Below are 23,265 nucleotides of genomic sequence, written 5' to 3'. Positions count from 1 at the left end.
CTTTGGAAAAATGAATAACTACGTACTTTGAAGTCTTTGCATTTATAAAAAGCATTGATGACTGACAAAATGCTTTGGAGAAGTTGCTGATTCTTCTAATAAGATATTGTTTCCTTTCAGGATGATAGGTACCAGCTATAATTTATGTGCTTAGTATGGCAAATTTTTTATAACATGAAAAGTTGATAATATAATAAATTTAATTACATTTATTTATAGACTGGATGAGGTTGAAAGGGACCTCTGGAGATCATCTATTCTGATCCCATTACTCAGAGCAGGGTCAGCTAAAGCAAGTTGCCGAGGACTGTGTTCAGTCAGGCTTTGAGTATCTCCAAGATATTTCAATTCCTCCGTATTTCAATTTGTGTCCAGTGCTTGTTGTTCTGTCACCAGATACCAGTGAGAAGTCTGGCTCCTTCTTCTTGACTCCCTCCCATCAGATGCATATGCACATTGATCTCCTAAGCCGAGAAAGGCATCTTATAGATTCATAGATTCATAGATTGGTCCAGGCCAGAAGGGACCTCCAAAGGTCATCTAGTCTGACCTCCCCGCAGTCAGCAGGGACACCTCCTACTAGACCAGGTTGCCCAGGGCCTCGTCGAGCTTCACCTTGAATATCTCAAGGGAAGGGGCCTCAACCACCTCCCTGGGCAACCTGTTCCAGTGTTCCACCACCCTCACGGTAAAGAATTTTTTCCTAATATCCAATCTAAATCTCCCCTTCTCCAACTTAAAACCATTGCCCCTCGTCCTGTCGCTGCAGGCCTTTGTAAACAGACCCTCCCCAGCCTTCCTGTAGGCCCCCCTCAGGTACTGGAAGGCCGCTATGAGGTCTCCCCGGAGCCTCCTTTTCTCCAAGCTAAACAACCCCAGCTCCCTCAGCCTGTCCTCATAGCAGAGGTGCTCCAGCCCCCTGATCATTTTGGTGGCCCTCCTCTGGACCCGCTCCATCAGGTCCATGTCCTTTCTATATTGAGGGCTCCAGACCTGCACACAGTACTCCAGGTGAGGTCTCACCAGAGCAAAGTGGCAGAATCACCTCTCTGGATCTGCTGGCAACACTTCTTTTGATGCAGCCCAGGATGTGATTGGCCTTTTGGGCTGCGAGAGCACATTGCCTGCTCATGTCCAGCTTCTCGTCAATCAGCACCCCCAAGTCCCTTTCCTCAGGGCTGCTTTCTAATACCTCATCCCCCAGTCTGTATTTATACTGAGGATTGTTTCTTCCCAGGTGCAGAATCCTGCACTTGCTTTTGTTGAACCTCATGAGGTTCATCTGGGCCCACCTCTCCAGCCTGTCCAGGTCCCTCTGAATGACATCCCGTCCCTCCGATGTATCGACAACACCACACAGCTTGGTGTCATCTGCAAACTTGCTGATGGTACTCTCAATCCCTCTGTCTATGTCTTTGATAAAAATGTTAAACAGTACTGGTCCCAGGACGGACCCTTGAGGGACACCACTAGTCACTGCTCTCCATCTGGACTTAAAGCCATTGAGTACCACCCTCTGGGTGCGACCATTCAGCCAATTCCTTATCCACCGAACCGTCCACCCATCAAATCCGTATCCCTCCAATTTGGCCAGTAGAATGTTGTGAGGAACTGTGTCAAAGGCCTTACAGAAGTCCAGATAGATTACATCCATAGGTCGCCCCTTGTCTACTGACCTAGTCACTTTATCATAGAAGGCCACTAGGTTAGTCAGGCAGGACTTGCCCCTAGTAAAGCCATGTTGGCTGTCCTGAATCATCCCCCTGTCCTCCATGTGCCCAAGCATGGCGTCCAGAAGGATCTGTTCCGTGATCTTCCCAGGCACAGAGGTGAGGCTGACAGGTCGGTAGTTCCCAGGGTCCTCCTTTCTTCCCTTTTTAAAAATGGGTGTGATGTTTCCTTTCTTCCAGTCTGCAGGGACTTCACCTGACTGCCATGACTTTTCGAATATCATGGAAAGTGGTTTTGCAACTTCATCAGCCAGTTCCTTCAGGACTCTGGGATGGATTTCATCAGGTCCCATGGACTTGTATGTCTTTAGATTCCTTAGGTGATCACGTACCATGCCTTCAGTTATAGTGGGATGGACTTTGTCACCTGGATCCTCAACTTGTGGGCCATCAATACAAGAGCTAGGAGGAGAGGGGTTGCCAGTGAAGACTGAGGCAAAAAAATTATTGAGAACTTCCACCTTCTCCTCCTCTGTTGATACAAGTTCCCCACTGCTGCTCATTAGGGGGGGTACATTTTCTTTAACCTTCCTTTTCTGGTTAATGTACTTGTAGAAGCCTTTCTTGTTTTTCTTTATGTCCCTTGCCAAGTCCAATTCTAGCTGTGCCTTGGCCTCCCTGACCTTATTCCTACACAGCCGGGCAACATCCCTATACTCTTCCCAGGTTGCCTGTCCCTTCTTCCATTTCCTGTGTAGCCCCATCTTGCCCCTTAGTTTGACCAGCAGGTCCCGGCTCAACCATGGTGGTTTCTTGCCTTCCTTACCCAATTTCCTACATGTTGGGATTGAGATCTTTTGTGCTCTATGGAGAGCATCCTTAAAGATCTGCCAGCTTTGTTCTGCTCCCTTGTCCCTAAGGGCAGTTTCCCATGGGGTCCTATTTACTAACTCCTTGAAGAGTTGGAAATTCGCTTTCTTAAAATTTAGCATCCTGATGGTGTTCCTCTTGGGCTTCAAACTTCTTAAGAGAGTGAACTGCACTAGAGCATGATCACTGCAGCCCAGACTGCCTTCAACTTTGATATCCCTGATGGCCTCACTTGCATTTGTGACCAACAAGTCCAACAATGCATCTCCTCGAGTAGGGCTGGTGATTTCTTGTCTCAAGAAGTTGTCGTCTAGGCACTCTAGAAGCTTCCTGGAGTGCCTGCAGCCAGCCGTGTTGCTTTTCCAACAGATGTCAGGGTGGTTAAAGTCACCCAGCAGGATGAGAGCCTGTGATCGTGATGCCTCTTCCAGCTGGAGTAAGAAGGCATCGTCGACAGGCTCTGCCTGGTCAGGAGGCCTGTAGTAGACTCCTACCACAAGGTTCCCTTTGTTGTCCCGATCTCTAATTCCTACCCACAAGCTTTCTACCTGCTCATGGCTATTCTTTAGCAACAACTCTTCACACTCTAGCCATTTCTTCACATAGAGGGCAACACCTCCACCCCTTCTTCCTCTCCTGTCCCTTCTGAATAGTTTGTAGCCATCAATGGCCACACTCCAGTCGTAGGACTCGTCCCACCAAGTTTCCGTAATTACTACTATGTCGTAGCTTTCCTGTAGCATGATGGCTTCCAACTCATCCTGTTTGTTTCCCATGCTGCGTGCGTTGGTGTAGAGACACTTCTCTGGTGTAGAGACACATCTTCAGGCTGAACAATCCCATCACTCTCAGCCTCTTCTCATATGACAGATGTTCCAGTCCCTTAATCTTCTTTGTGGCCCTTTGCTGGATTTGCTCCAGTAAGCCCATGTCTGTCTTGTACTGGGGTGGACACAGCACTCCAGATGTGTCTCACCATAGCTGAGCAGAATGGAAAGATCACCTCTCTTGACCTGCTAGGAACACTTTTTTCTTACGCAGACCAGCACTTTAGTAGCCCTCTCTGCTGCAAGGGCACATCGCTGACTCATGATCAACTAATGTTCACCAGAACCTCCAGGTCTTTTTCTGCCAAGCTGTTTTATAGCCAGTTGGTCCCTAGCATGTGCTGGTTCATGGGGTTATTCCCCGCCAGGGGCAGGATTTGTCAATTTCTGTTACTGAACTTCATGAGGTTCCTGTCAGTATGTTTTTTCCAGCATGACCCTCTGGCATGTCAGCCACTCCTGGCAATTTTGTACAACCAGCAAACTGGCTGGGGATACACTCTGTCCTGTCATTCGGGTCATTAACGAAGACGTTGAACAGTATCGGTCCCAGTGTTGACTCTTGGGGTATGCCACTAGTGACTGGCCTCCAGCTGGAAGATGGCACTTTGTGCCACTGAAAACTGTCCTTTGACCCTGGCAGTTTAGCCAGCTTTTAGTCCATTTCAATGTCCATTTATCTAGTCTGTACTTCATCGGTTTGTCTGTGAGGATGATACCAGAGACAGTGTTGAAAGCATTAAGCATTACTAAGGTGTAGATAAACAGCATCCACTGCTTTCCCCTAAATTAATATTTGACATAATAGTTTTCTATTACTCCTTTTAATTAAATGGTGTGATGTACAATGTATCAAGATCATTTAAGACAATTTTGAATCAGAAAAAGCCATAAAATTGATTGATAATCCAATAAAATATTACCATGTTTAATAATAACAATTAGGGAGCTTAGAAGTTATCTTGAGCAGAAATTCAATCAATCAAAGCAACTTTTAAATTGAATTTAGCCAATGTCTGATGATTTTTAAGTATTTTCAAAATCTCCTCAAGGTTTATAAACTTCAAGAATTAAGTTTAAAAAGTTTTTTTTGAAACTAAAAAAAAAGTCTTTCAGTAGTGTAAATAAGTGTTTGAAGGTGTCTAAAACCAAATTTCAATTTCTGCTCAAGCCAAATGAAACCCAAAATAAACCTCAAACATTAACTGAATGGAAGAATGAATTTAACCTGAAAAGAAAATGAAAGCACTTCTTACCATATAGACAAGCTGCAAAGAAATCACAGTACCATTACATTTGTAGTAGGTTGTCTATACAGAAGCTCCAATTTCTAAAAACTTAGCCAATTAAAGCATTGAGGTAATGCAAATACCAACATCTCATTTTATTCAGATCAAGCCTATAAGAAGAGGGGATTTTTATTGCCATCAACCATCTTCCAGTCACAGAAGGAATTATAACAAACCTTCTAACTGAATAACTTAATTAATATCAAGGTAGAACTCAGCAGATGCAAATATCTTGATGGTGAATATCTTTAAACTACAGAGCTATTTAAACTGATTGCCTTGAACTTCTTTATTTGCCTAAAATATTTCTATCTTGATGATTTAAAATACTTTTTTAAGCAGGGGAGAATCAGATTGTTTAAATAGGGATGAGAAAAAGAGGTTACACAGGAAGCCTACTAGTCAGTTCATGATGCTATGTGTTACTTTTATCTAACGCATGAAGTGTTTTCAGGTAAAGGTCATTTCCAGGTTTCTGAGTAGTTCTTTAATTATTTTTCTTTTGAGTTTGAGCAAGCACATACAAGGTTAAAACAGTGAAGAAGAAATTATATTTTAATTATCTCAACAAGAAGCTGCAACCTACTCAAAGAAAAGGAATTAAGTTAAAAAATGAAAGCTGTACTATCTACACAGTAATAGAGTACTAGAAACAACATCAGTCAGATTTTTCAGATTATATAAATAGGTGTTAACCCTTTAAAATCAAAGAAGTTACACTGACCTGTCAGCAGACAATTAGCATTTCTTATTTTTAGGAAAATATCACTGAAATTCCCCTATTAAACATGTATGTACTTACATACATCCCAGGTTAGCAGCAGTTTTTCAACCAACCTTGACAAGATTAGTTTTGGGAAACGTGTTCCATATGTCTTTCCTGGCACTTAGGAAAAAGTTAAGAATCAAACAGGAAAGGAATAGTGTCCGTAGAGTTTCGAGTATGAGAAGCTATACTGGAGGTTTTTTGATTTCCTAGCAGGGCTAGAAACTGAATGCAAACCTAGCGAGTGGCTTTGGAGAAATCAGTTCTACCATCTGTGCTTCAGTTTCTTTTCTGTTCTTGCTTCTCTTGTTCATTCACATTCATCTTTTTTGAACATGGGTTATCTCTGACAAGAAATGGCAATGGTTCACATGTAAACAGGGGTTTGCAGTTGCTGCAATATGAAATAATTGCTGGAAACCAGAGGCCTTTGATTCTTCAAAGTGATCCTCATGTGAGCATGTACAATGATCATGACAGCCCCCTCTCTAGGACCGTGGCAGCTGAGGAAGGCATCTTCAAATCCAAATAGTCTTGGGTAAATTTACTCTTTTTTTGGTTTTGTTTTTTTTTTTTTGTTTTGTTTTGAACAAATGCATCTTTGTAATATATACATTTATTATAATCAAGTAAGAAAAGACAAATATATTCCTAGTGGTTGTCATTTCTAATGACAATCCAGGCATTTCACTTCCTTCAGTTTTAATCACTTAAAGATTTTCTTCCTCTGCACTAATGGCATCAAAGTGGAAAACAAATAACAATCATTTATTTGCATGAGTTTTTCTTAATAGAGAAAGAAAGAAAAAACAAGACACAGCCAAGCAGTGAGCAATCGTTCTATACTGAAATCTCTTCATCACATCTTTATATGAACAGCTTCTTACTGGGGTTAGAATTGTGACTGGGACTTACCTAAGATAAATACGAAGTATATTATTTCATACATCAACAGCTAAATTTACATACATTTACATACATTTATAATTCATGTTCTGGACAAGATGACCTCCAGAAGTTCCTTCCACCTGCGCCATTCTGTGATTGTGTGATTTTCTGAAATAATATTAAAAAAATATCAGTGGCTACCACAAACAAGATACTAAAAAAACCCCAACCCCGTGCAGTTTAGCTGTTCAGCATAGTCAGAGTTATCTGTCAGTTGTCATGTAACAGTACTGTGTAGTACTGCTAATATTAATCGTAAGCATCTTTTTATTTAGTCATGTGCTGCCTCACTAGTTATTAACCATGGTGGAATACATCTGCAAGAAGAAATTCGAGGTCTTCTGAGGGACACCGAAGCAAGCAATGTCTTTAAACCATGAGAAAGTGCAGTACGTACAGACAGACCCAGTACTATGAATGTAGGTAGCATATGTAATCATTTAAATCGCACTTAAAAGCATTTGATACTGTCCCCCATACAATTCTTGTGGAAAAACTGGCTTCACACGGCCTGGATGAGCATACGATCCGCTGGGTCAAGCAATGGCTGACTGGAAGGTCCCAAAGAGTGGTGCTCAATGGATTTAAATCCAGCTGGCGGCTGGTCACAAGTGGTGTGCCTCAGGGCTCAGTGTTAGGACCATTTCTGTTTAATGTCTTTATTGATGATCTCGACAAGGACATAGGATGTATCATCAGCAAGTTCGCAGATGACACCAAGTTAGGCAGGAGTGTTGACTCCCAGGAGGATAGGGAAGGTCTATGGATAGACCTAGATAGATTGGATCATTGGGCCAAAATCAATGGTATGAGTTTCAACAGGGGCAAGTGCCAGATTCTGCACTTGGGCCACAACAACCCCATGCATTGCTACAGGCTTGGGGAAGTGTGGTTGGAAAGCTGCCTGTAAGAAAGTTACCTGGGGGTTCTAATTGACAAGCGGCTGAATATGAGCCAGCAGTGTGCCCAGGTGGCCAAGTAAGCCAACAGCATCCTGGCTGGTATTAGAAATAGTGTGACCAGCAGAAGTAGGGAGGTGATTGTGCCCCTGTACTCAGCACTGGTGAGGCCACACCTGGAGTATTGTGTCCAGTTTTGGGCACCTCAATACAAGAGAGATATCGAGGTGCTGGAGCGAGTGCAGAGGAGGGCAACGAAGCTGGTGAAGGGCCTGGAAAACAAATCATATGAAGAGCGGTTGAAGGAGCTGGGACTGTTTAGTATGAGGAAGAGGAGGCTGAGAGGAGACCTCATCACTCTCTACAACTAATTGAAAGGACACTGTAGAGAGGTTGGTGCTGGTCTCTTCGCACAGGTAATTAATGACAGAACAAGAGGGAATGGCTTCAAGCTCCAGCAGGGTAGGTTTAGACTGAACATTAGGAAAGAATTTTTCACAGAAAGAGTGGTCGGGCATTGGAATAGGCTGCCCAGGGAGGTGATTGAGTCACCATCCCTGGATGTGTTTAAGAGACGTTTAGATGTGGTGTTGGGGGATATGATATAGGGGAGAACTTTGTAGTGTAGGGTAGATGGTTGGACTCGATGATCCCAAGGGTCTCTTCCAACCTGGACGATTCTATGATTCTATGATTCTATGAAAATATAAGGAGAGTTCCCCTCAAGGATTAAAGGGAATAGTGAATCTTATATAGTGTTCTATTTTACCTTATAATACAGCTACTTTACCCTAACTACATCCCGTGAAAACTAATTCAAAAATCCATCAACTCACTTTAAAGTGCTATCTTTAACAACAAAATTAAAAAAAAAAATAAAAAAAATAGGTATTAGGCTTTCTGCATTCCAGAATAAATCTCATTATTTCTTTTAGCTAACTTAGTTTGAGTTTATAACACCTCTTCATGAATGTATAGTCATAACAACCAGATGCTTAACAGATCAAGCTGTTAAATGGTAAGAATAATGACAGATTTCTTAAAGGAAAAATTCAAGCTTAGTCTTTGGCAATATTTTTACTTACATCCTCTACTTAGTCATGGCAGTTTGTGCTCCCTCATGCATAATATGTGCCAAAGTAGAAGGTTAATGATTCTTAAGTTATCAATAATGCTGACAAATTTTAAATTATCAGTTATTAATGTTGATGTTATTATGTTAACAAAGTTTTCAACAAGTGCAAGTATTGAGAGAATCATTAATGATAATGATTGGTAGTGAGAAATCTGGGTGCCTTGGAAAAATTACTACAAGAAATATGCAAAACAAATGCTTTTTCATAGATCTAAAAAATGTATAATTTTCTTTTCCTATATCGGCTTTCCTGCTCTTTGAGAATACACTCATGTGGCTTTTTTTCTCTTAGACAGACGGTTCCAAAAATTGCAAAGGGCAACAGTCTGAAGCACAGTTCACAATTATAGTTCTATGCAATAAAAAAAAAAACCAAACCCCACACAAACTATCTTAACTTTTAGATACAGTTTTATAGCATCAAAGTATATGAACCATTAAAGCAGCACAGAAATCTAAAAGCTGAACTTCCAAGTCTATGCAGTGGACCTCAGGGTGATACATGTAAGTTTCTGACCCAGAAAGGGGTATTTCTCTCCAAGTTTTTCATGCCTGTATTTATTGAAGGAGAACTGAAATTTACCTTAAAGCAGACGCTTATTTAATTAGCCTGAACTCTTAATTTAATAAAATGAGCAACCAAATACATGAACATGTGAATTATTTTGTTCTTTCAGGATCATGTCTGAGGGAGTGTGTCGCCTACATATCTGTAAAGGCCAAGGCAATTTTACAGTACCTAATATGTTTTTTTTTCTCAGTATTAAAGTTTATTACACCAAATTACACCAAATTGTCCCATTGCAGGCTACGATATCAGAGCTATGCTGATAAATCCCCTCTTTTACAGTTTTTTTGTGTTTTAATAATATTGGGCAGTAGGGTAGATGCTTGTACTTTTAGATTCAGGCAGTTTCAATTAATTTCTGTTGCTGAATATCTAAAAGCATAATGATGTAAATAGTTGTCTCATGGAAACCTACACTCAGGACCTCTTTTTACAAGCTTTTGTCTGAGCTACATGACCAGGTCTGTTAGTTCACACCCTGAAGCAGATTCAAAGTCCCACAATCAAATTGTCATGGGAAATAAGATCCACAGAAATGAAGTGTGGATTTCTTCAGTCCTTGTTCACCTTTATCCAAAGAGATTTGCCATGAGCTTCTGAGAGTCTCCTGCCTGAAGTCCATCTAAAGTACTCATTTAGAGCATTGGTTGTTCACACTAAATTTTAAACACGGAACTGCTGAAGTTCATATAGTTGTTGAGTTCAGTGCTCTTCTAAGACATCACCTGAAGTTCCAAAAGCGTTACCACTGCACTGATGTGGTGCTGTCCCAATATGAATTGGCTACAACTTTCTGTTAATGTTAGTTGACTTGGTTATTCTATTTACTGCTCTGCATTTAACTTTTCATGTTTTCTGCAGATTGCTTTCTTGCATAACATAGACGTACATTAAGCTATTTAATCATTTAAAGGGGAAAGAAAACTACTCTAAGCAGCACTGTTTACACTAGTAGCCTGTCTATCTGTTCTCATCCATTTCATCAAACATGTAAAATGGTTTGACTGACCACCTAAATGTGAGGTACTTCTGCTGTCCCTAGCAGTATTCTACTGAGGAATTGTTATTACGCATAGTGTCTTTACATACCTTGCATGCTTAAGAGTTTGCAGGGTAGCACTCTTACTATTCACCGGACTCTTGCATCAATGCGCAAAGAGAAGGTTGGTTAGAAGAGTGAAATCTTCCATTAATAGTATTCTCTGAATATTCTGGCTGGTAAAAATTACAATTTTTTCCCCACAATAACAAGAAATATTAGTAAAAATTGCTTGACTTTTAAGACAAAGATAATTTTAGGCTTAAACTTCTAGATATGGATATTAAGTATCCTGATTGTAAATACAAGGGAAACTGTACCTTACATTGTATTATTAACAATACTTTTTTTCTTTAGATACAGAAATTAAAATCTTGTATGTAAGCACATTTCATTTTCTAAGAATTCCTATTAACTATATATATTGACTCCGGACTTTTTCCTTTACTTTTTTCTTAAAATGAGTATTTATACTATTATGATAGGACAATTTTTGCTACTTTTGAAAAATGTAAAATCATATTAGAGTGAGTGTAGTTATTTAAGTTCTTCTATGATCGAAGGAAAGACTTAGTGTTTAATGAATAGTGGCTGTTAGTTCACAAGTGGTGCTTTAAAAGGTAGAATATATTATTACATATTACAAAGATTTTTGATTCTTGTGTCTTATATCTTGAAGTGATTGCTAAATATTTTCATTTCCCTTTTCCAAGTTTAAATAAAACGCGGCAGAAAATACAGCTGATTGCTTGCACTGAAAAATGTTTTAAACCAGCTCTTAAAATCATCTTCTCTGAAGGGGGTTAGGACTCTCTCACAGATCGCTTGTTGCTTTATTTCTCTCATCCATCTTCTTCAGGCATCCTGACATTTTACAGTGCATTATTTTTTACACACCTTAAATCGAGGGTCTTAACCTGATCCTAGAAAGAATAATTTTCACTGAAGAGGAAAAAGAATGACTTTTGGTTTTGATCAGACAATCTCTAGGCCGCCTACCCTAGTGGTACATGAACAACTGCTGTGTCAGACTTCTGTTCAAGTCTGTGTCCAAAGACAGTGCCACGTAGACTTACATTTTTTTAAAAAAACTGACACCTTTTTATTGGTGCTTATTAATGAAAAGACAAGGTGACCTTATTATTTTCTCTCTTTTTAAATTTTTTTTTGTTGTTTTGGGACTGGGGCTAGAGATAATTGGCATACTTCTTAACAGTCTCTAAAGACCAATTAGCAACAGGGAGCCATGTACTCTGCCAGTCTGAGTTTCAATTAAATGTCTGCTCCAGGAGGAGCTAAACTAACACAGCTATTGAACAGCAGTTACACTATTGATATAGCTGAGTCCACTGCTGAGGACAAAGACTCTTGCTTCACAACAGATGGCCTAATGCTCTGGCAATTAATACATTTTTATGACTTTTAAATCTTTCTGACCTTTTGCTTTTCTCTGTCTGAATTAGTAGGGCACAGTTTTATTAGTGGAAGGGAAGTTTAAAGACACATTTATGTGACATCTTTTCAGGAGCTCCCTTCTACTTTTTTAAAATGTTGAATGTATTCTGTTGACAAGAATTAACAGCCCAATTTTAATCAGTCAGGACTGCAAAGTACTAATTCTGACTGTAGGGAAGGTGATGGTTTCTGATGAGATCCTGTTGTTGCTATAGCTGGGTTGCCAAGGTAGTTAGGGATTAGAGAATAGTAATAATTAATAAGTATTAATTAGAACTCAAAGGCCTGGATAAATGTAACAGAAATCAATACTTTTATCCTAACTCATTGTGTACTAGAGTTGTATTTTTAAAACATAATTTTCCAAAAATAGAAACACAAGAATCAAATCAATATGGCATAGATTGCCATATAAACATTCTTTTTCAAATTATAGAAGTATCCGCAAAATTTGGTTAACTAATAAAATAAGATGGATTCTAAGAAAATGGAGTCAGCCTAACATTATCTTAAATCTTTCAAGTATTAAAAAATGTACCGATTTCCTTAATTTACTTGTTTCTTCATGCAATATATCACAAATATAAAGTTAAATAATAATAATAAATAATAATAATAGTAAAAAAGTAAATTAATATATCTCTCTCAAGCATACTTTATCCTGAGTCAGTTTTTGAAATGTGGCTAGATAAATTTAGGTATCTCACCATTTTTGTTCCTGACTCTTAATTAGAAGCACAATGAATTTCTCAAATAATAATCACACATAAGCCTTGTAAAAAAAAATTTAAAAAACTATATGTGCTCGGTAGTCATGAAAAACAAACATCTAAGATAATGGAAAAAGGAAAAAAGTTACAAATATTTTGGTGCCTAGCACATATTGACAATGTTTTTAAGCACTATTTAATTACTTTTCTCATTTTTTAACAGAATAAGGATTGGACTATTTGTGTATGCATTTGCTTTCTGCACAGGATACAATACTTCAATGGGTCATTATATTACCCTTTTCCCAATTCCTATTAAATGTACATTACCCAAACAATGAATTCAGTTGAAAGAAAACAAAGAACACTCATGTTTATACGACTTTGTTTACAGACTACAGAAATGTTGTTAGTCTGCTTAAACCTATATTTGTATTCTAAGAACATAAACTATGAAAGTAAAGCCTTTTCATTAAAAATCCCTCCCTTGTTTGTGATTTTTCCATTATATATAATGTTAAGATTTTCTGCAATGAATTCCCCTATTAATACATAAAACGTTTTAGATATTATCTTGACTACAGATAAGTTCAGTGATAAACTTTTATTAATAATAACAGTTAAGTGACACACAGGAAATCTATAATAAAATGTTTTGTTCCACAAAACATGAGTTATAGTTTAAAAATTCACGTACTTTAAAGAAAACCCACATTCTTAGAAATTAAGATTTTCTTTCTTCCTAAATTTGTGAAATATCTTTAAAAAAATAGCAACATTGAACTGTTAAATTAAACTTCTGTCATATCAGCCTCTTGGGGATGTCTTATATACATGTTTCAGACATCAATAGATAATCAGACAACTCAGACAAGATTCTAGCTAAAACAGCCATAAACTTTGGGAGTTATTCAGCTGACCAAACTTACATGTGCTCTCTGAAATTCACTGACTTTATTGATTGTGTCTTTATTGGGCAATGAAAGTTTCTACCTCTAAATTGCACGCAAAGACTTGAATGTCTAAATTTGTGTGTCCAAAAATGGATTTCCTTTCCATCTGTAATGGTATCTAGAACTAAGATTTTGAAACAGCTCATTTTGTTCTGATTTTTAAATACTGATATACTACATGTAATAAACCCATTCTTTTCTTGGTGGCTTAAAGTTGCAGGTCTCCGTTTTATATTCATATTTTTTCATCTTGTTCTTTTTGTTGTTATTTATTACTATTTTAATGTGCAAAAGAATTTTTAAAATACACTAAATTAAAAGCAGTGGAGGATTAGATGCCTTAATATGTCTAGGCAGGCATGAATTCTGTTGTACCAAGTTTTAAGATAAAATCAATCTGAAAAAATGCCTATATGTAATGACAAACATAAAACTCTTATAAAAAGTTGAAATATATCTCACAGTAAAATTTAGTAATAAATAGGCTGCTCTTACTGTAAACTGTATTTACAGTCCTGCAGTCTAATTGACCTTGCTTGGGAATTCTCCCAGCTGTTTTAAAAGATGAAGTCTCTGGGCTCTAGTTCTAAGAAATATTCATCATTTTGATACTTCCTAGGTGTCTTCCTTGATGTACTTGTGTTCCAAGGTCTTTCTTGTGAGAATTTTCAGTGTGTAGGCAAGAATCTAGTGAGATTTTTTCAAAGAAAAAGAAAACATAAAGAACAGGACTGAAGACTCCACTCTCCATCTTTGTATAATGGAAGAAGTAAAGTGAGAGTCTAGGCTTTTTATTTTCTATTGAAGGTCAGATTATTCAGTGTCAAGGAACTGATACTTCCACATAGTCTGTGCTGAACATGGACACTGCTTATTATTTGTAGGTGATCTAAAAAAAAAATAAATCTGAAAGATTGTCTAAAGTGACTATATTGTTCTATTTGTATTTTGTTGGGTATACATTAAGTCCCTCAGTTCCCCAGCAGGCCTTTTCTAAGCTAATTCACAGTTCACAAGGGAAAGGGGAATAACAGGTGAAGGATATCAGGACCCTTTTTTGGTATAGGGACAGATAAATTGTGGGGGAATATTTGAACATCTAGAGATAAATGGAAGGCTAACCAAGGAAACAGCACCTTAGAAATATGCCTGCAGTTAGGAAAATGGGATGTATTTGGAAGTGAATGAGGTTGGTTCATTGTCTTCAGAAGCTTCAGGTATACTGTAAAAACCTGTAATTATTCCCTCCTTATCATTTTTTTTTTTTTAACACACAGCTTTCCAAGTTAACCGAGCATTTTTAATATCTCATCTGATGTGAACAAACTCTCCACTTATTTGGGAAAGTTTATGTTGCTCTTATGTCTATGCAAATGTGTAGGTGGTACTGTGGTTGAATTTCTAATAATTTTTTTTTCTTTAGTATTCTTAGGTAAGGAACCTGTAAATGGGTAGAAAATTTTGAATTTTGTCTTTCAAATAGTGTTTGTCTATAGTTTCCATTAGTCTGTAGAGATAACTTTGTTCACATGTAAGTCTGTTATCTGCTTTTTACAAAGTTACTTCTAATCTTGGCTTTTATCTTTCAAAGACCTATGGTTTGTGGGATTTATGGGTATGTAAAAAAACAAGAAGTATGCATTTTACTTTCCATTTAGGTCTTTACTCCTCATAGTAAGTGATTATTGAACTGAAAAAATCAGTTTTGATTAATAGCTTGGTTATAATTTTATTGCTCACCCAGCTGACAGCACTCTAGACTGATATCCTTTGTTTATCCAGGTATAAGTACAGGATCATTAAATCCATGCTTTTCATTAGCCCTATTCAGTGAAACTCCAGCTCCATTTAGGTGTATGATACCTTTGGGACAGAGATTGTATAACCATCCTTAAAGCTAGTTCAGGGTATCTGAAGTTCTAGCTCTACAGTGCATGGTTCATATGGTTTTATAGGATTTTATCTTCTTCCTCCCTCCCTCCCTCCCTCCCTCCCTCCCTTCCTTCCTTCCTTCCTTCCTTCCTTCCTTCCTCCCTTCCTCCCTTCCTCCCTTCCTCCCTTCCTCCCTTCCTCCCTTCCTCCCTTCCTCCCTTCCTCCCTTCCTCCCTTCCTTCCTCCCTTCCTTCCTTCCTTCCTTCCCTCCCTCCCTCCCTCTTCTCTTTCCCCCCTGAAACAACTTCTATCCCACACAGAACTTGCACCATTACCTCCTACCTTAATGAAATAAAATCCATCTGCTAGCCAATGTCATTCCAATCTACAAAAAAGGGCATGAGGGAAGGTCCAGGGAACTACAGACTTGTTAGTCTAATCTCAGCTCCTCAAAAAATTATGCAGAAGATTATACTGGATACTCCTGAAAGGCATTTAGAGAATAATGCAGTCATCGGGCACAGTCAACATGGGTTCACAAAGGGAAAGTCCTGTTTAGTTAATTGGCTATCCTTCTATGATGAGGTCACCCACCTGGTGGATGAAGCAAAGGCAGTGGATGTACTTTTTCTGGGATTTAATAAGGCTTTTGATACTGTTCCTCGCAATATCCTTCTGGACAAGTTGTCCATCTGTGGGATGAACAGTTTCATGGTGCATTGGGTGAAGAACTGGGTGAACATCAGGGGTCAAAGGTACAACTGAATGAGGCTACATCTGGCTGATGACTGGTCACCAGTGGTGTTCCTCAGTGTTCAGTTCTAGGGTCAGTTCTGTTCAATGTATTTATCAATGATCTGGATTCAGGAGTTGTATGCACCATCAGCAAGTTGCTGATGATACCAAACTGGGAGGTGCTTTTGACTCTCGAGGGGCAAGATGCCTTGCAGAGGGATCTAGATAGACCGGAGCATTGGGCTATGATTAATAGGATGAAATTTAACAAGTCGAAATGCTGGATTCTGTACCTAGGACAGAGTAATGCCAGGCACAAGTATAAACTGGGAGAGGAGTGGCTGGAGAGCAGCCCTGCAGAAGGGGATCTGGGGCTGCTGGTCACCAACAGGCTCAATGAGTCAGCAGTGTAGCCTGGCAGCCAAGAGGGCAAACCACATCCTAGAGTGCATTAAACACAGTGTAACCAGCCAGTCAAAAGAGGTGATTATTCTGCGGTACTCAGCGTTGGTGCAGCCTCACCTTGAGTACTGTGTGCACTTCTGGGTCCCACAATTTAAGAAGGATGTGAAGGTGCTTGAATGCATCCAGAGAAGGGCAACAAAGCTGGTGAAAGGGCTGGAAGGAATGTCCTATGAGAAGTGACTAAAGACTTTGGGCTTTCCTAGTCTGGAGAAAAGGAGAGGTGACCTCATTGATCTTCACAGCTTCCTGAGGAGGGTAATTGGAGAGGGAGGTGCTGATCTCATCTCCCTGGTATCCAGTGATAGGACGCATTGGAATGGCTCAAAGCTGCACCAGGGGAGGTTTAGACTGGACATTAGGAAGCGTTTCTTTACCAAGAGGGTGGCTAAGTACTGGAACAGGCTTCCTAGAGAGGTAGTCGATGCTCCATGGCTGTCATTGTTTAAGAGGCATTTGGACAATGACCTTAATAACATGTTTAGACATTTGGTCAGCCCTGAATTGCTCAGGCGGTTGAAATAAAGGATCATTATAGGTCTCTTCCAGCTGAAATAGTCTAGTCTAGTCTAGTCTAGTCTAGTCTAGTCTAGTCTATTCTCTCATTCAGGTTTGACTTTTGTAGGACATTTCGTTTGCAAAAAAAAAAAAAATTGTTGGGAGGTAATTAATTATGTATACAAAACCCTTTTCCCTTAAAACACAAGGTAATAGTGAAAGTACATGCTTTTAAATAACAGTGAGCAAAATATCAACTTCAGAGGAATCTGAGTATCCCAGCCTTGAATTTGTTCCTACCCTACTATTGTTTTTGAAGCTGCATTTGTTTTGAGTTTTAAAAATGTTAAGACCACGATAAGCTCAAGTATTCAAAGGCTACATCTGTTCAGAGCTTACAGATGGTCTTTTGTGTTATCTCTGGGTTCTGTATAATTATATGTGACACTGTGCTTCTCAGGGAGGTGTTGCAGTGTACAGATACATTACAACTGAAATGTTGCAAGAGATTTTCCTTAATACTTATTATTATCTATTCCTTAGTGTATGCACCATAACCTCAAGAGCAAAGATTAAGTTCTTGGGCATTGATTTGTACTTGTTGCAGAATCCCTGCAGTTGAAAAAGTCTGTCTTGTTAGGTTAAAAAATACTGAAAAGCTTTCCTTCTCTTCCTGCATAATTTAATAGAGAAGAAAGATGTGCTTTAAGTTTTTCAAACCACACTACAGGAAATTATCTTTTTGATATTTGCATAAAATGCATAAGATAAATATTAAAAATGTGCTTTCCAGTAACATCAACACAAACCTTTTGGTTCATGTTAGCTTCTTTAGTATTCTTTGTCTTTCATGTTTACCTCTCCAGTGAATGTTCCTTCTTTCTGCCTTCTCAAATAAGCTAGCAGTCTTAGAAATGCTTATTCTATTTGACTGCAGAATCTCTCTGGTTTGCCTCACAGAATAAAGATGAAAGGGTTAAATACAGCAATGTGAATGTGAAGTTGGTTGAAGAAGTGTGTGGAATTTCTTATGGATGAGACATATACACCTGAGTATTGAAACAAAAAGGAAGAGAACTATCTTGAATTATTTATTCTCCTAGATTCCAACAGCTCTTTTCTCAAAAAAGCACTTTTCTGTTGAATAAATAACCAATTCCCAAAGGTATCCCTGCTACAGTTGAATCTTATTAATCCTAATATGAAGGACAGGGAGACTTTCTTTTAAGCAACCAGACCACCATGCAGTATACAGGGAAGAGAAAAATGGCAATATTGTAGACAATTTTTATAGGGGGCGGGGGGGAAGAAAAGCTGCAGTATATTGCTTAAAGTGTATTAGACTATTTTAAACTTTCAAATCTCTAGATGCATAGCTTGAATATTGCTAGTTTTTCTATTTTTTAATAGATCTTTGTACTACAAAGCATATGAAACCACTGTTGTATCAATACAAATCTGTGGTAACTAGTAAACATTTGTCTGTATTGTTAATTACAAGAAAAGTAACAACAGTACAATTAGATAACTGCTTCTGTTTTCTAAACCAGAGCCTTGCAAATAAATGTATAATCTGCTGGAGGTCTATTCTTTTCACACATTCTCAGTACATCTTGACGTTAATAAGTTATCTGCATGCATCAGGATGCAAACTGAGCAGTTTTTGTGGTCATTTATATTTTTAAGTGTCAAGCTTTTTTCAACAGTCTGTATAGAGCAAAACCATCAGTAGCATAGCTTTTCTTAATTCTGGTGATATCCTGGGTATTAAAAAATCCAACATAATAATTGAGCCTTCCAATACCCTCTTCTGTGGGGGTATTTTGAACTTAATAAATGCTTTCTTTTAGTTTTATCATTAGAACTATTACAGTTCAATGAAAAAAAGAACCCCATGGAATTTTCTGCGATTTTTAAGTTAATTTTTAACTTCATTTACCTTTCAGAATGTGTACCACAATAAATTCCTTTTTACATTAAGCAACTTAAAGGAAACTCCTTTATGCATACCTGCTAAGTGCATTTATTTTTCCTATGGCCATGAAAATGCTGTTTACAGGGGCAGCGCTGACTGACGAAGTTCTGATGAACTTCATTCTGGTAAAGAGCCCAACTTTTTAAAGACTAAGTTTTTTAAAGAATCACGCACCATTTTGCCTCAGATTGCATTGGGCTTTTGAGCATAATACTTTATCCTATTCATTTCTGTTTATCATCTGTTTCTTTAGACCTGCATAAATTTTTGGCAGATTGGAACCTAGAAGTGGTATTGGTGTTTGGAACGGGGCTGCATGAATATTGCTGTTGTTATTCTTTACTTAAAATAAGCAAACTTCCATAATAAAAAGCAGTATTAGTAACTGATGAATTACTAATAACTGCGGAGAGAAAACACACTAATTTAAAATGTCATCCAGGCAGTCTTAAAATCTATTCCAAGAAGATAAAACAAACAAACAAACAAACAACAGAGAGAAAAACAGAAATAAAGCATAATCTTTGCAAACACTAACTTGTAAATTATTTCTGACATTTATTGAATATGGAAACTCAATTGTCAGTAAAAGTCAAAGCAGGAAGAAAATGTGTTTTACATTTTATTCCACTTGCCTTGCGAAGAGAGTGTTTTCAATGGAAAAATGGTAGAATCGGACCAAATTTTTAGGAGCACTGATGGGATGTGGGCATAATTGGTTTTCTCTTGCTTGAGTTTCTATCGATTGAGCTAGAAGCTTGAATTTTTTTCTTTGTAGGCAGACCTTATGACCTCAATTGTCATCTTTTAACCAATTACTGTAATATGTTTTAAATAGTACTATGGTAAATGGTACTATGCTGAAAGAAAAATAGAAGATCTTAATAAACCCAAACCCAAATGTCTGATTTCCTATAGATACACTGCATTAATTCTCTAAGAATGTAGTTTGTTTTCAAAATACCAATTTCCAGATAATTATCCCTAAGTGCGTTGAGTTTGCACTCTAAGAACCATTTATCTTCCCATACAGTAGTAGAGATCAACAGAAGAATGTAATTTCCAGATGATCTTCCTTGTTTCCCCTCGAGTATCCATGTAAACAAGCAAAAAATCAAGGGAAAGCTATAGTCTTAAAATTGAGGAATTGACAGTCATCATGGTTAGTCAGTTAAGGCTGAATCTCTTCAGTAATTTGATGATTTAAGCAAGTATCCGATGCTCGTATCACATATTAGAATAACCAAAATTAGACTACTCCATATCTTATCTGAAAAAAATGTTGACTAAATTCACAATAATTTGGAAAAAAAAAAGACCACTTTCTGCAGAAATACCTAAAAAAAAGGAAGATATGCAAGAAATGTAAAATACCAGCAATGCACTGCTGAAATACCTTTATAGAAATATCTCATGCCTTTATAGACCATCTGGAAGAGAGAATAAGCAGTTGATCAACTAAATCTGCATGTTAAACTTACTAGGATGGAATCATCAGCATTAGTCTAAAAAGTGGAATATGAAACTAAAGAGTATTCAATCATGGACAAAAACAAAATGAAAGTCATCCTGGGGAATGAAGCAGTTAATATAACCAAGGAAAACAAACCAGCATGCTCATTGATAGCTGGAAGGCAGTAACACTGGAAAGAAAAGGCTCGCTGTCATCACAGGGGACAGCTACATTTCCATGAGCATGTGAGGAAAAAGCCCCAGAAAGACTAATGCAACGCTGGGCTTTTTGCACAGCAGCAACACTAGTAATGACAATAATAGACCCTTAGAAATGTGGTCAAAGTGTGACCACATCCTGCTATGTTACCTGGATTTATTAGAATTATTTATGCAGTTATTATAATGAGGTTCAATGAAATGATACGTAAAGAAACAAGTAGAGGTAAAAGATAGGTATTTAATTTCAAACATAATTGTTATTCTGTTGAAATACAAGCATTTTTCCCCTAAAAGTAGTAAAATATCTGTCCCTTTATAGTTTAAAGACTGCAAACCTTACATTATCTGTGGAGATCGATTCTTCTCAGGCTCCCTGAGAAGAGGGACTATTTAGTGGATGTTTTCCATTTTGAATTTGGATGTTTCTAGAAAGAGGATATGGTTACTTTTGTAGTACATACTTAAAGTGTGTTTGAATTCTGTATGCCCGTATCTGTGGAAGAGACAGGTTTCCAGCATCGAAAGAAGTAGTTTACGTATATTACTATGCCACCACATTTACCATAGAAATCACCTGGCACCCTGAGCAGGATGTTATTCTAAAGGCAAAGATAAGAGACTGGCATAGTGACATATGACTGCAAGCAGGTGTTATCTAGTTATTCTATGATTCATGATGCACAAAAAGAAGAATTTATAAAATCTGAAATACTAAAAAAAAAATTGTCAATTTCTGGCAGCACTCGTTCTTGGCTTTGTGTTGGCATTTTTGTAAAACCATTTGTCTAAACTACACCATTATAAGGTCCTTTCAAGTATAAATATTGAATCTTTAAGATTACTATTTTGCTTCAAGCAATTTTATGTGCTTCATCCAACTCACATTCAGACTAAAGATATATATCACGCAAGCTGAGTTTTAAATCCCCTCCCCAGAACTTGTCATATCTCAAAGGCAGCTCCAGACTTCAATCTCTGCAGCTAGCCAGTTTAAACAAAAGCGAAAATACCGCGACTTGGAGTAATCTACTAAAAGTGCCACTGAAAGCACAGGTATTTCCCTCACCAAGAGAGCAGCTTTAAAATAAACATCAAAAATAGCTTGTAGCACATGTAACTTCTCTCACAGATCCAATTCTTCTAGAGCAAAACCTAAAGGTTGTTTTCCAGCACTTGCTTCTCTGCATAAAACAAAAGTCAGTTTCTGCTCAGCACCTTCTGAAAGAGGCTCTTCTGGTTGTCAGTGTGAGCAACAGCCAGTCATGACCTTCAAGAAAATTAATCAATTAAGAATAAATGTAGATTATTTGTTATCAGTAGAAAAGAGAGCAGAGGAACAAAAGAAACACTTCCAGTTTCTTGGCATAGATTAAGGAAATTGGAGGAGGTGAAAACACAAATTTCAAGGGTCAATGTTGTCTAATGTCTAGTGTTCACTGGTGGACGGTAAAGAACCAAATGTTACAATTCTGTAAATCTAACTATTATAAAGTATATTTAACATATGTCCTACAATGTTAAGAACATTTTCTAATCTTCTGCAAGTATTTGGCTTGCATATGTATCAGGTGCCTCCGGTGTACCCCTGTATTGGAAGGAAAGATGGTACAGGAGTCTTTTTATTTATACTGCTCTGTACCAGCTAAAAAACCCCTGAGATCTCCCCACAGAGTGTTTGTGTCATACATCCTGTACCTGCTTGGTGCAGGAGGCTAGGGCAGGGACAAGCAGGTCCCTGTCTTGGAGCCACTGGCTGCTCCATTCAGGTCAGGTAGCCCCAGCATGAAATCTGCCCTTGGAACAAGTCAGCAGCAAGAGATGAAGCTTCTTCAGAATCAGAGAGAAACACATTTGCATGAGTCCTCAGCTACAACTTTTCCTCTTGTTTGGAGGAGTGGCTGAAGGCTATATAAAAAAAAGACTTTATCTATTAATGGCTATTAATACCTTAATACAAAAAAATACTGCCATGACATTAAAGTATTAATGGTAAGATTGATTTTTTAATAAAAATATGCAGTCACTATAATGTCTGAGCAAATTATTAGAACTGACTGTTCTTGTAAAACGTAGTAAATTGGTCAAGTTCCCTAAGAGTTCCTCATTTCCCTTAGGAGTTCCTGTTTGTTTTTATCAATTTGAATTCAGCAGTCAAACCTGCTAAATAATCTTGTGAAACACAAAATACTTCTCCTTTAGCCAGTTCTAAAGACTGTTAAAGAAACAATAGTTGTACTGTTATGATATTATAGATGAAAACTCTAAGACACTTCACTCTACAAGAGTTACTCATTTTCTGTTTCATTCTTATGGCTGTTAGAACAGTTTAAAAAACAAATCACATAAATTAATACACAGGTTGAATATTTTTTATATACTTCTATATATGTGAATAACTACACTTAGGCAAGGTATGATTTAAATAATATAATCCAGAGAGATCTGGTCCTACTGTAATAGTTTTCTTTTTTTCTTTTAAACTTTTCCATGAAAAAAAAGAGTACACTACCTGGAAGGATCTTGTAGCGAAAGCATAATATAGTTACAAATAGAGCCCTACAGTGCTTACTTTAAGACCTGCTGATTGCCTCAAGCAGTAGAAAATGAATATAGAAGGAATTCTTCTTATTTGGATACTTTCATTGTGCTTTTCTGCCTTTGAAATAATTTTTATCAATTTTTTGCTGGGAGTGATCAATCGTTAATAAATGGTTCTTGGTATGAACAATTTAGAAAGAATCATTCCTCAGAAACATAAAAGAATCTTTTACATTTAGCTACAGTATGTGGCACAGTGACTACTACCTGTGACCCTGAACTGTCATCCAGGATTATAGGAAGGATAATGCTGGAGGCATTTTTAGTAGGTTAGAGAATGATTATATCTTATTTTGGTAAGTTAGAGTTATCTGCTTCTACA

Source organism: Numenius arquata, chromosome 4 (genome assembly GCF_964106895.1).
Source record: "Numenius arquata chromosome 4, bNumArq3.hap1.1, whole genome shotgun sequence".
NCBI classification, from domain to species: domain Eukaryota; kingdom Metazoa; phylum Chordata; class Aves; order Charadriiformes; family Scolopacidae; genus Numenius; species Numenius arquata.
This window is presented reverse-complemented; position numbering follows the sequence as displayed.